General features: G+C 34.4%; 1 protein-coding gene and 1 long non-coding RNA gene across 5 annotated transcripts in view; one reads left to right on the top strand and one right to left on the bottom strand.

Annotated features, from left to right (window-relative positions):
* LOC141456892 (thrombospondin type-1 domain-containing protein 7A-like) overlaps window positions 1–13,748 on the bottom strand; it is a 258,640-nt gene that overhangs the window by 75,711 nt on the left and 169,181 nt on the right. For all 4 annotated transcript variants that reach the window (XM_074133255.1, XM_074133256.1, XM_074133257.1 and 1 more), the window contains exon 2: window positions 13,216–13,256. The gene's annotated coding sequence lies outside the window, so the exon portion shown is untranslated. The remainder of the gene's footprint in view (window positions 1–13,215; window positions 13,257–13,748) is intronic.
* On the top strand, window positions 2,046–5,361 carry LOC141456755 (uncharacterized). Its single transcript, XR_012459950.1, has 3 exons — window positions 2,046–2,311; window positions 4,627–4,864; window positions 4,979–5,361. It is a non-coding gene; the product is annotated as an uncharacterized lncRNA (long non-coding RNA).

The following is a 13,748-nucleotide window of genomic DNA, read 5'->3' as shown; positions in this document are numbered from 1 at the left end:
ACGTGTCACTTGGAGCCCTTAGAAAAATAAATATATAAAGTTCAATAATTTGACATGTATTCGATGGGAGCGGTGGTTCTATTACAAAATCATAAACCCAGGGCACGTTCCCCCTAGTAAAGACCCCTTTTGTTCTGGTTTGGATCTGGTTGTGAGTTTTCTCAGGTCATCCAATCTAGCTCAGTCTCCCCACTTCAACGGCATCAATTCAGTGACAATGTTTCTACTTTTAAAATTAGTTTTTGGTTGTGAACACCACACTTCTCCAAACTTTTGAAAATGGATTTTCCACTCATCAGATCAGAAAGCAACCCTGCTTCCTATCTAAATGAAATTTTTAGAAGAGTCTTTGCATAATAAAATATGAGAAACAAGTTAATTTTTTCGAAATTTGTTCTTGGGGGGGCCATAATAAAATATGAATCATTCGGCTAACTTTAAGTTAATTTTTTAACGTTTTTAGACAAAGAGTGTATGGAAATGCATTGACATTTTGTATGAAGTTCCTCCGTGATTGTAAGTAGTCTCCCTGATGTTTCTGGTGGATCAGTATTCATCTGGTATAAATTAGTATACCAGCGAACAGGAACCGTCCTGATACTTTTGCTAAACTAATTGACAAGCTTATTAACAGTGCAAATATTTGAAAGAATAATTAAATACATCTTGGATGCAATACCTTCAACTTGCTGTGTCATTTTCGAGGATATACCTTTTTGTAATAATCTTTCAGCTAAAAACTTGGAAAAACTAATTGAATTAGCTTAATATTCGATATTTTATTCTGGCCTTCCATCGACTTTTCGAAAAAACATGGTAATAAATGTTTCTCATATCTTTTTTTCTCTAAAAAATTCATCAAGATGGATTTAAGGATATTAGAGGTCAAAGCCAATTTTAATCGGCGTAAGATCTAAAAAAAAAAAAATTATTTTTCCACTCAAGGGAACGGCAAGGTGCGAATCGATTTATTTTCGACCTAGGGTAAACAACAAAAATTTGATCGTAATTGTCAAGGGCATTACGAGCTATCTCCTTTTAAATCTTGTCCACTTTTTACAACGCTTCTTATTCTCATACAGAATTCAATTTTTATCACAAGAAACGATTCGATAATGGGTCATTTTCGTTACGTTATTGCAGTGTAATTTCCTCAAGCATGACACAATTTTTCAAATCAAAAGATATCCACTTTTTAAGTTTGTAAACTTTTTCCAATTCATTCTAAATCAACCACAACAGCAGTGTGGCTGTCGCTTGGCTATCCTCCAAACCGTTTGAGATAGGTCAGGCTTTCCAACAAGGGTTCCTAAAGCATTAACTTCGTTTACCTTAGTTCTTCTACCAGTACGTGGACTATTATGAGATCAAAACCTCCAGTCAGCAATTTCTGGAAAACAAATGTGCACAGTGCTTTCACCATCATTATTGGGTGCCTTGAACAGCATTAATTTTTCGAGCCATCTGGTAATTTTGAACTCATAAAAGGGAGTCCTTTATGTAAGAAACTGCTTCATGGATATGTCGAAATGGTTCTGGAAACACGGGAAACATTTATTGTATTTTAGATTAGCAGAATACCACCAACCATTAAAAAGTAAATATTTCATTAGAAAAAAATAATTCATATTTCGCTTTGTAAAGTTTCAAAACTTGCAAATACAATAGTTCCTTTTATCAATAAATACCAATGAGAAATACAAAGGTTTACTTTTGTTAAAATTTTAATAACATTTTCATAAACATTCGCATATCAATGATTATCCTGTGTAACAATTTTCTTCTACCCAATATTGGAAATTTTATTTTTCACATTAATAAACGAAAAATTAATTAAAATACATGGGAATTTATTATACTTTCATCATTTATTGATTGATTTAATTAAATCTGGTTTTTAGGCTATTTTGTTTTTGTTTGCGGTTTACGAAGAATTTGAATATTAATATTGGCAGAATGGCGGGCTAATTACAAACTTTGGTGACAGTGATAGATGCCACCGCACTCTATCTGGGAATATCCCAAATAAAAAACCATTACAGGAATTTGCACTTCAATATCAAATGCTATTATATTTTTGGTGATGTTTTTGTTGTAATTATCGTATTACTATAATTTTATTAATGTCTATATAGACACAATATTGTGTGTGAGAGTTATGTTTTTATTATATAAATTAATTTTTCATACATTATTTTATGTAAACATAAAACCTAAATTGTAAATTCTTTTTGTTTTAGAAACCATAAAATAAATAATAATAACAACATTGTTCTCTAATAAAGATTCAAAGATAAGCCGAGTTAGTAAGGTAGGTAGAATATTATTAAGTATTTTAATATTTTCAAAATATTTGTCATAAGAGTACCAAAATTCTTCAATTTAATTTTTTTTTTTTAAATTACATACCATGTTATGTACTGCTGGAAAATATGAAAAAATTCGTGAACTTATTGAAGCTAAATATTAGTGTAAAAGTGAAGTGTCTAGTTCTTCTTTGTTTTTGAAGTTCATTACTGTCACATTTAATTTTATCGATGAGTTATGTGAGGAATTTTTAAAAAAGTTTGAAACAATCTGCCTTCTATTAAAGGTCATTATTTTTTATTTCATATTTTTTTTACATTACACATTATACTACTATTATAATTTACCTCTGAGCATCAATGATAAACCTAACAATTTGTTGCAACCTGCATTGTCTTTTTTTTATCAATTTAAGAACCGTAACATGGTGCTGCTCAAGTCTGTAAAGGACTAACCAGGACTTTGAGTGGTAATATTTTGTTTGGCAATACATAGTCTGAAGTTACTAGTTAAGAAAGTGGTAAACTAACAATTCTTTATATTTCTTGCTATTGGTGTCAATGTACGAAGTGTATGATGGTAACCTAACTGTAGTGTCATCCAGTACTTTACTGACAATTGGAGCCAATTCGATGGCAGTAATTGCAACAGCTACTTGGAAGTACATAGTGGATCGTACTTTAGTATTGATTTGTTTTTTCAGTGCTGATTTCAATTTTCCACTTGTGACAAGAATTTAAATCTATGTCATTTTGTGTATGGCAATTGTACCTATGGTTCAGTAATTTGGGGTATGTTTTGCAAGGCTTCTATTGAGGCTGTACAGAACAAGTTCTTGCGGGGTATGGCTTGCCGTTTGAAAATCCCCAAAGAAACCCGTTATCTATTCCGTTCTACAGCTCACTCTCAATATTCCTCCATTTGCCACCAGAAGAATTTATTATGACCTCTCTTTCCTCTGCAAACTTCTCCATTCTCAAATAGACTGTCCTTACCTTCTTTCTCTAATTTCTTTTAATATCTCATCCCATACTACACGATATTCTTCTCCATTCAATGTACCGTACTGCAAACATAATTACGTTTTTTACTCCCCTATCTTTCGTATGATGCGGACAGCCAATCATTTTAACTTAGATTTCTTTGGCACAGATATACAAAATTTTCTAAATAAAGCCAGATATCAACTATTTCTTGGAACTATTTGTATTGTATAAATTTGTAATATAACCTCTAATAGGTAAAATAAAATGCTAAAGCCTAATTATAAACCTAAATTATAGACTGAGAACTATGGGTGCGTTCCACTAAGCGACCACAACGACCACGCTCACGACCGCGATTTTGCCCGTTCCACTTGCTTGCGAGCGTTGCGATCGAAAATCCAAGGGGAACGGACTGTGGGCGTTTTAACCGTTCATGTAAACATTACAAATGGCGACCTCGAAAATAAGTTAGAAGCTTGAAGAGGTTGTTTTTTTAATTTTAACCCCGTTTATAAGCAGTTATAATAAACTATATTAATTATTGGTAAAGTTGACTTATATTAAAAGAATATATATAATTCAATTTTTATATTATATTTTAGTGGAGAATTTATAAAATTTACATTTAAATAAAATTAAAATGTCTTTTGTGGCAACAGTTGGATATTGATTAATAATGCTTTAGAAAGTTCTTTATCTAGTTCCGATTAGAGTGGAATGCAATTTTACAAAATCGCAATGATGAAAAGCGAAAACTTAGGCCACGTATTATTAGCTATCAGTGTAATTGATCTTTATTCAGATGAAGAATTTAAAAGTTATTTTAGGTAAATGATTTTGTGTTATTCAGTGATTAAGTATGCAAAGGGATAAGTAATTATTTATTTATTTATTTTAGACTTTCGAGAAACACGTTCTATTATTTACATGAAATAATACTTTCATTTACATGAGATAATTTTTTCGGTGGCCATATTTTGTTTTAAAAATTGCGCCATATTTCTGAACGCCCACTTCGACCCAGCTCTATAGATGGGGCGTTGTGGGCTTCGCGTGAGCGAAAATAGTGACGTTTTCGCCACGACCACAACGACCGCGGTCGCCAAGTGGAACGCCTGAAGGTATGTTTTGATCGTTGTGGTCGCTTAGTGGAACGCACCCTATTTGTATTATTTATGTTATTAATATTGTTGTTTCTGTAAATTGGATATTGATCTGTTTTTTATTTAAAAAATAAAAATAAACTGTTCCCCAAGGTGACGCATATAGATGCGTTATGTGGTACTATTGCAGTATTTTCAACAAACATAAAATAGTGCGTTGTCTTTTATAGATATATCATTTAGGAAATTAAAAAAGCACGGCTGAAGGGCAGAACCTTGAGATATTCTTGACGTCAGGCTTCTTGTCTTGATGGATGTCAAGTGAATCTGAATTTTTCTGTGGAAATGTGACTATGCACCGTTTCATTATCGTTTATAGTTTTACAAAAGGGTTATCTGAAATTATATTATTTTAGATTCCTACTTTAATCTTTTTCAAAACGGCTTTGAACCCTACAATGTAATTAGGTAAGTAGAACACGTCCAAAATAATGTATTTTTAACATACTTCGACATTACCTGTAACTTATACAAAATACAGCCCTAATTTCTGCATTGAAAAACAGAATATATTTGTTCCAGGCAATCAATGATTTACCTTTTAAGACACAGAAGCCAGATTTAGAAGCGATAATGGCCGAAACTCTGAACGTACATATAAAAATTAAGCAAAGAACAACAGGAAAGATACGAGGGTCGTTTGAAAAGTCCGTGCAAAGTCAGAGAGATAGCATTACTGGCGCGTATCGAGGTTATGTTTAGTTAGTAGCATCTCTTGGAAGAACACACACCAAGTTTCAGTTAGATCGGTCTATTTCTTTGTGTTTGGCATTCGTTTGAATCGAGGAAGTCGAGTGATTTTCAAATCGTGTGAAGTGTTGCAAGGACGGTTTGCAGCTGTTCCAGAAGAATCCGCAGGACTTTAAGCGTCGTTTCGTCACTGTGGATGAAACATGGATACATCACTACACTCCTGAGACAAAAGAACAATCTAAACAATGGGTTACCAAGGGGGAATCTGCGCCAAAGAAGGCGAAGACCGTTCCTTCGGCCGGAAAGATTATGGCGACTGTCTTTTGGGATTCGCAAGGAATAATCCTCATCGACTATTTGGAAAAGGGTAAAACCATTACAGGTGCATATTATTCATCGTTATTGGACCGTTTGAAAACCGAGCTGCAAGAAAAACGCCCACGATTGGCCCACAAAAAAGTCCTTTTCCATCACGACAACGCACCAGCTCACACCTCAGCAGTTGTGGTCGCAAAATTAATGGAAATAGGGTTCCAACTCGTTTCACATCCCCCCTATTCTCCAGACTTGGCTCACTCGGACTACTATTTGTTCCCCAATATGAAGAAATGGCTGGCGGGAAAAAGATTTTATTCAAACGAGGAGGTGTTTGCAGAAACGAATGGCTATTTTTCAGACTTGGACAAATCCTATTATTCGGAAGGGATCAACAAACTAGAGCAGCGTTGGACGAAGTGTATAAGCCTAAAAGGAGACTATGTTGAAAAATAAAAAAGGTTTACCCCCAAAAATTAAGTCGTTTTTATTTTTGCACGGACTTTTCAAACGACCCTCGTATTGAACAGGTGATGGTCATTCTATAAATGGTTCAAGAATAAAAAATTGTTACGGTATTCATATAAATATAGAGTTAACCAACCTTTGCTAACATCATTGTATGTTAGTTGTCTGTATTTTCATTTGACCTAATTAGCTAATCTGTTAAGACAAGTGTATAAATTACGTTGTGAACTTTTTTTGTCAGGGATATTTCAAGGTACATACAAGAAAATGGAAGTAAGACGGAGAGAGTTAAAGAATATTTTCCAACCCAATTTACATTAAGTGAGTATAGTACAAAATGGCATTTTTGTACTGGTATTGCTTTTAACATTGAAAAATCCTAAAAGTGGTGAGAGAAGATGCTTTTCAGAGTTCCGCAAGGGCTGGACCAGAAAAAAAAAAAAAGAGAAGAAACTTGCTTTAAGTGGACTAATTCAATGAACACAATTTTCATTTCCACAGAGAGAATGAGAGAGCACTTAAACATAATTGAATTGACTTTGTGTAGAGAATACCCATTTTACAGTCGACTTTAGTAAAAACGTTCTTTTCATACTAGACGGAAAAATTTAACTAAAAAGTTTTTCATAAAAAAAAAATTATTTTTTTAGTCTATTTTTATAAAATTATAGTTATGATTATTCTTTTTATGAAAAGCGGTTGTGCTTGCTCTAGATTTTGCTACATTTTACCACGACAATATCACTGGTAAATGGATCATATCCGTGACTAGAGGAGAAAGGATGCTGTCAGGTTAAAAGTTATCTTAAGAAGTTTGCTGGGTGATGCTCGTCAAGTATAAACACAGGTAAATGAACTTTAAATAGACTTATTAAAATCGAGGAACACTTAAATCTATATACAAAAGGGTGAAAGATTATTGCTAATTTTAGCCATAATTTTGTATTTATTTTTCACCAAGCTTTTGATCTATGACGAGGTGATCGTCGACCTAGCCTCTACTTGAAAGCTAGGCATTCTAGTTTTAACTTTGGTGTTTGTTATTAAATTTTCTCTTGCACGTAGAACTGAAGACATTGGACATTACGAAATATTGGATGTAGGATGCCATAAATTTTTTTTATAAAAAGTTTTCCACAAAAATTTGAAACATACAAAACCGACGTTACTGTTTTATTTATTATTTGTAAAACGTAAGTTGTAATTTAGACTTTTATATTTTATTTACAAGGAAGAAGTGGAAGCTTCCTCATGGTAAAATGTTCCTACGTTTCTTACAACATGTGTATTCAGAAGGGAGTTGTGTACTTAAAGCTCTCTTATTGTTTGCCCTTGTTAAACATAATAACAATTTCAGAATTGTCCTATAACTTTTTTATTTCACTTTCTCTTAGTATTGTCCATTATACAGCAATGAGATTTCTTTATTCTGTTATTATATTGTTTTATTTTATTCTTCAATCTTTTATCGTTTTTCAAGACAAGAATTAAACCGACGTATTGAACAATTCAAGAGGATAGAGATCAAACATAAATGTAAAAAACACTTCTGAGCCCGAACTGGATTCAGCGAAACCATCCAATACCCAGAAAATCCAATCTGAAGTCCTTCGTCGTATTGTCAACTGTGCCTACAATGTCTCTAATTCATCTCTCCACAAAGACTTCAAGCTCTCCTTCGTTACCAAAATAAATCATTCTCGCTTCCAAAAATTCTGCAATAATATTGCAACGAATTTGCATGAACCCATTTTACATCTAAACCCCAACCCTCAATCCTCCATGTAGCTAAATCCGATGTTGGCCTTGCTATCTTCTTATTAACTCCTAAATCTCGATTCCTATGCTCTTAAGTTCTAACACTGGCTGGCTCCTCTCTGATTGTAGCGCTCAATAATTGTGTCGACAAAAACTGCACGGTCATTTTTTGTGGTTAAATGAAAATTAAGCAAAGAAAAAGACTTAAATTAGTTTACTGTAATAAAATGGTGTTATAGCAGCGCATTTCGCACTGCTACGATGAGTTGAAGTGGCTTTTTCCTGTCTATCGCCGCCAATATTTTTTGGCTTCTTTCATTTTTCAAGTCATCCAGTCTCAAAGGCCTTCCTATCTTTTTCAACTCCTTAAGTTTAGATCCTCCATTCATTCCCGTAATACCAGATCTCGCTCATCTGATATCTATATTCCCTCTCACCGTACCTCATCCTTTGATAAATCCTTCCTAATACGTGCTACCTCTCTCTGGAACTCCTTACCATCATCTGTCCGCCATGCTCCTACCCTATCTATCTTTAAATCCCGTCTATTTAGTTATCTCCTTTCTATTCAGCTTCCTCCGAAATTTTAATTGTTTTAATTTATTTCCTTAATTTCTGTTATTTTTATTTTCACTTTTTGTAAATACTTATTTATTTATTTATTTTCTTTTAATCACAGGCCAAACTATTAAGGCCTCTATTTGTTCCTGTATTTATTCTTAGGAGACAATTGTCCAAGAATAATAAATTTCTTTTCTATTCTATTCTAAAACAGTCAACAGTATTGTAATAAAGAAATACCGATCTGCATTAACCAATCAATTTAAAAACCCGAGAATCACTTAACAATAAGATCAAACGAAAGTAATTATCACTTGCAAGAACTTTCTTATCGCTAAGCTCTACCTTAAATCTTTTACTTATTTTTCTTTCTTTTTTTTGAAACCTTAACTTTCCTCATCTTCTATCTCCATTTTTCATCATTTAACTTCGCCCACAAAGCCTGCATAAAAATTAAAAACAAAAATGGAAACAATTGCATTTAACAGACATGCTATTCACTGATTCGTGTATACATTTTTACAAAAACAAAATTTACTACTCCTTTATTCTGAACTTGATTGAATTGCCACCTTCCAAAATGCATCACCAGACAGTAAATACTCTTTTCAAAATTTACCCATAGGCTAACTATTTAAAATTCTAACCTATTCTATCCAAATTTTTTCGATGAACAATTTTTAAAAATGATTTTATTTGATTTTCATCCAGAAACTTTATTTCAAAGATTGATATGTGTATTACACAATTAATAACATTATTTATTCATCTAATTTTCTCATCATATTCTCAATTTCTGTATTTCCATGCATTTATTTTTAATACTTTGTTTTCATTACGAGGGGCGTTTGAAAAGTCCGTTCAAAAATAAAAACTACTTAATTTTTTGGGGTAAACCTTTTTTATTTTTCAACATAGTCTCCTTTTAGGCTAATACACTTCGTCCAACGCTGCTCTAGTTTGTTGATCCCTTCCGAATAATAGGATTTGTCCAAGTCTGAAAAATAGCCATTCGTTTCTGCAAACACCTCCTCGTTTGAATAAAATCTTTTTCCCGCCAGCCATTTCTTCATATTGGGGAACAAATAGTACTCCGAGGGAGCCAAGTCTGGAGAATACGGGGGATGTGAAACGAGTTGGAAACCTATTTCCATTAATTTTGCGACCACAACTGCTGAGGTGTGAGCTGGTGCGTTGTCGTGATGGAAAAGGACTTTTTTGTGGGCCAATCGTGGGCGTTTTTCTTGCAGCTCGGTTTTCAAACGGTCCAATAACGATGAATAATATGCACCTGTAATAGTTTTACCCTTTTCCAGATAGTCGATGAGGATTATTCCTTGCGAATCCCAAAAGACACTCGCCATAATCTTTCCGGCCGAAGGAACGGTCTTCGTTTTTTTTTGGCGCAGATTCCCCCTTGGTAACCCATTGTTTAGATTGTTCTTTGGTCTCAGGAGTGTAGTGATGTATCCATGTTTCATCCACAGTGACGAAACGACGCTTAAAGTCCTGCGGATTCTTCTGGAACAGCTGCAAACCGTCCTTGCAACATTTCACACGATTTCGTTTTTGGTCAAGCGTGAGCAATCGCGGCACCCATCTTGCGGATAGCTTTGTCATGTCCAAATGTTGATGCAAAATATTATGTACCCGTTCATTCGAGATGCCCATAGCACTAGCAATCTCACGCACCTTCACTCTTCTGTCATCCATCACCATATCATGGATTTTATCAATGATTTCTGGAGTAGTAACCTCAACAGGGCGTCCAGAACGTTCAGCGTCACTTGTGCCCATATGGCCACTCCGAAAATTTTGAAACCACTTATAAACTGTTCTAATCGAAGGTGCAGAGTCACCATAATTTTTATCAAGCTTCTCTTTAGTTTCCTGAGGCGTTTTGCCTTTCATAAAGTAGTGTTTAATCAACACACGAAATTCTTTTTCGTCTATTTTTTGAAAATCACTCGACTTCCTCGATTCAAACGAATGCCAAACACAAAGAAATAGACCGATCTGGCTGAAACTTGGTGTGTGTTCTTCCAAGAGATGCTACTAACTAAACATAACCTCGATACGTGCCAGTGGTGCTATCTCTCTGACTTTGCACGGACTTTTCAAACGACCCTCGTACTTTCAACTATTTTTTTTATATCTTTTATTTTTAAACTTATTTGTATATTTAGGAATTCATATTTTCTAGTTATTCACTATTTAGTCAATATATTTATGAGTCAATTGTTTTAGCTTATAGTTATTCATTCTCAATTTTTTGATAACGTTGTAACGTAGTGTGAACTGTTTATAAGTTTATAAATTATTGTTATCAAAACAGGTGATTGTCTCAGACGATGATTTTTCTTATGTGAAAAGAAAAAAAAAGAAGCAGAAAATCGAAACAAATCTATAAATAAAAATGAAGATGATAATAGTAATTTTGAAATATAAATTGTAACAACTGGAAAAGAATAATTGATGTTTGATGTTTGAAAAAGAAAAAAGCAAAACTATTGGAAAATATCATCAGGTTTGCGTGATGTGTGAGGCTACATGCCTGTAGTCTTCTAGTTGGATTTATGGACTGCCGCAAGGCTGCAAACAACTGGAACAACGCCTGCCAAATTGCCCCTAGCGTGCCAAGCTCTCTCACTGTAGGACATTGATGGTGCGCGACTGGAGACACGAAAAAGAATGATGTACAGCGAACGCGCTCTGTTACCAACCGGACTACTGATTTATGTTTCTCTCGGCGTAGAACACAAACAGTCCTCCTTTCACCACCGCTTCTACTGCCCACTCACTAGTTTGCTATTTTTAATTAATCTTTTACCATCGTGTTAGCTCTAGTAATAAGGGGGATATTCGCGAAGATTAATGGTTTTGTCTATCATTTCTTACAATTATTGATTTATTATTGATATTTTTGGGCACGTTTCCACAGCTATTGTTTTTAAATGATACTGTTTAATTTCATTTTGTGTTTTAGATGTCACGATGCGATTAATTTGATTGAAACACCACTTCATGTCATCTCTTTTCTGCTTTTTCTGATCACAGGACCTTCAAGTCAAACTATCTAATAATAATAATAATAATAATAATAATACGCCAAATCAGGGAAGGGATTAGCTATGAGGTTAGCATACTGGACTCCCACGCGGAGGTCCCGGGTTCGAATCCAGCTGCTGACCCTTAGATTTTCTCTTCCTAGGAGCTTCTTACAGCTCACTGTCCGGTGATGGACAGTGTTGTCTGTAACGAGAGAACACTGTCCGGAGGCCGGCAGTGCACTGGAAAAAGCTCCGGGCGCCAATAACCTTAGATGTTGACGCGCCTTAAATCACAAAAAAAAAAAAAAAAATACGCCAAATCTCTTTCCCCAATGATTTAGCTCTCTGACCGGCAACTAAAATATTACTCTACAAAACCATCGTATCTCTCTTCTTCATGGCACCTGGGCCGAAGCCGAATTGGAAGTCTTTCTTGGTAAACATCTTTCCTTTACCTTCGTATCTCATACTCAAATTTACACTTGAACATTTTTTCCTACAGATCAGTTTGTTTTCCGTGCATTGAATCTCGATTCTTCTTGTGGAAATCCAGTTCAATAAAAATAAACTCTCAGCTAATCCATTATTTATTATTACAGATTTTAAGAGTCAGTTAGTTGTGTCCAGGACTTTTTTTCCATTTGTCATAAAATCCGCAAATGTTCTGTATCAAGCTTCTTCTGGTGCCCTGTGAGTCGACATTGTTTGTGTGGGAATCTGCCATTTTCTAAGAATGGCCTCTTCTAATTCCAAAAGAGAACCCTGTTCTCTAGAGACGTTCTAGAAGGGTAGCGAGCCGGATTACACCTGTATAATCTCGTAATTATTTCAAAATTAGTCCCAGAATAAAGGTAGAGAGTGCTTTAAGGAAAGTATTCACTTCTCCAACCCTGGTAATCACCCAGTCTTGGGATGAAGATGCCAGTAGAGTAGGATAAACCTCTTCCCTTCACCAAGTCACTTCCCTTATTAAGTAATGCATATTCTGCCCATACACCCGGAAACCGAGACTTTCTGGGCAACCCTCAGGAAAAGTGGAGAGCCTGCATGTTGGGATGACCACTCCCCAAACCTTATCACTCCTCCTTCAAAGGCATAGTATATACCACCACTATCCTATTCACGTAAGCTTTCCGGGGAGATCAAATGCCCTCTCTGGACTACGTCAACTTGGAAAGGTTGGTTTTCAACACAATACCTCCAGTACCATCCATCCTTCGGTTCGCCTTGGATTGTGCTAGGAGAGTGCTGAGTAGAAAGGGGAGCACCAATCTAGAATGTCCTAAATCACCTTCATCAGATGTTCTGGAAATCTTATACATAATTCTAACTGTAAGAATTTTAATTGTTATAATAAATAAATATTTGTATCTTGTAAAAGGTATATTGAGTGCTGGTGGTGTCCCCCACCCTAGTTCCATCCTTTATTTTTCTGTTTTAATTCAAGGTTTATATAGTTGCCTCTCTCCTTCCTCTTCGACGGTTTTACAGATACCTTCACACAGCTTTCCGCAAGGTGGAGAATTGTAAGAATGAGAAACAACTTGCATTCTGGCAAAAGGGACAGGTCCTTTTACTGTTTCTAAAAACAGTCGTCTGGGACTCCACGAAGAGGTAGATTTTAAGCTAGCCAGTGACATTAGGGTACATTAGAATCAATCTAAAAAGTAATAATTACAATGATTGGAGAATCACCAGGCCTTAAATCATGATGGAAAGGTTTTGTAATGATAGTGAATTACAGTTGAGTACCATTATTTCCATCATAGTAATCGATTTTTCAATTTAAAGTTAATACCAGTTAAGTTAAGTTAATACAATAATTTGTGCTATTAAGTTTCTGATACCAATAGAATTCCAACAATACAAATTAAAAAAATCACAAAAGAAAAAAAATAAGTTAATTAAACGTACCAAGGACAGCTTGATGTAAGTGGTTTTCAGAGAATTTTAGCCTGAAACAAAAATAAAAAATATTAATTTTATTCTTTTTACTGAAATGCATCGGTTAAAGAAGAACTATAATTATTTTTTAAATAAAATATTCAAGTATATAATGCAAAATCATGTCTGATACAAGTGTGATATATACAATAAAATGTATATATAATGTAAGCTGATTACGGAATGGTTTTGTCATGTTTTTTATTGAATAAGTTAAGGTCAACCTGTCATTCAATAGATGGACTTTACTTATTGGTAATAAGAGGAGATCCTTTCTTTATAATTGTGTAAAAGTAAGATTTAATCTTCTTTTTTTAAAATGTTATTTAGAATTTTTTGACAGATATTTTAAACTGAGTTCCAGCATCAAATTTTCAAGTTACATTCTTTAAGCTCGGTCAGCTAATTGCGTACCTCTTGGTTAATACTTTAATATTAATAGAAGGTGACAGAAGTGCTGCTGTTAGGTGAGTTACAAGATTTTCAAATTGAAGAACACTTTT

This window comes from Rhodnius prolixus, unplaced genomic scaffold (genome assembly GCF_049639745.1).
Source record: "Rhodnius prolixus isolate KJV_2025 unplaced genomic scaffold, Rpr scaffold_10, whole genome shotgun sequence".
In the NCBI taxonomy this organism is placed as follows: Eukaryota; Metazoa; Arthropoda; class Insecta; order Hemiptera; family Reduviidae; genus Rhodnius; species Rhodnius prolixus.
The sequence above is the reverse complement of the archived record's forward strand: the minus strand, read 5'-3'. Positions and strand labels throughout refer to the sequence as shown.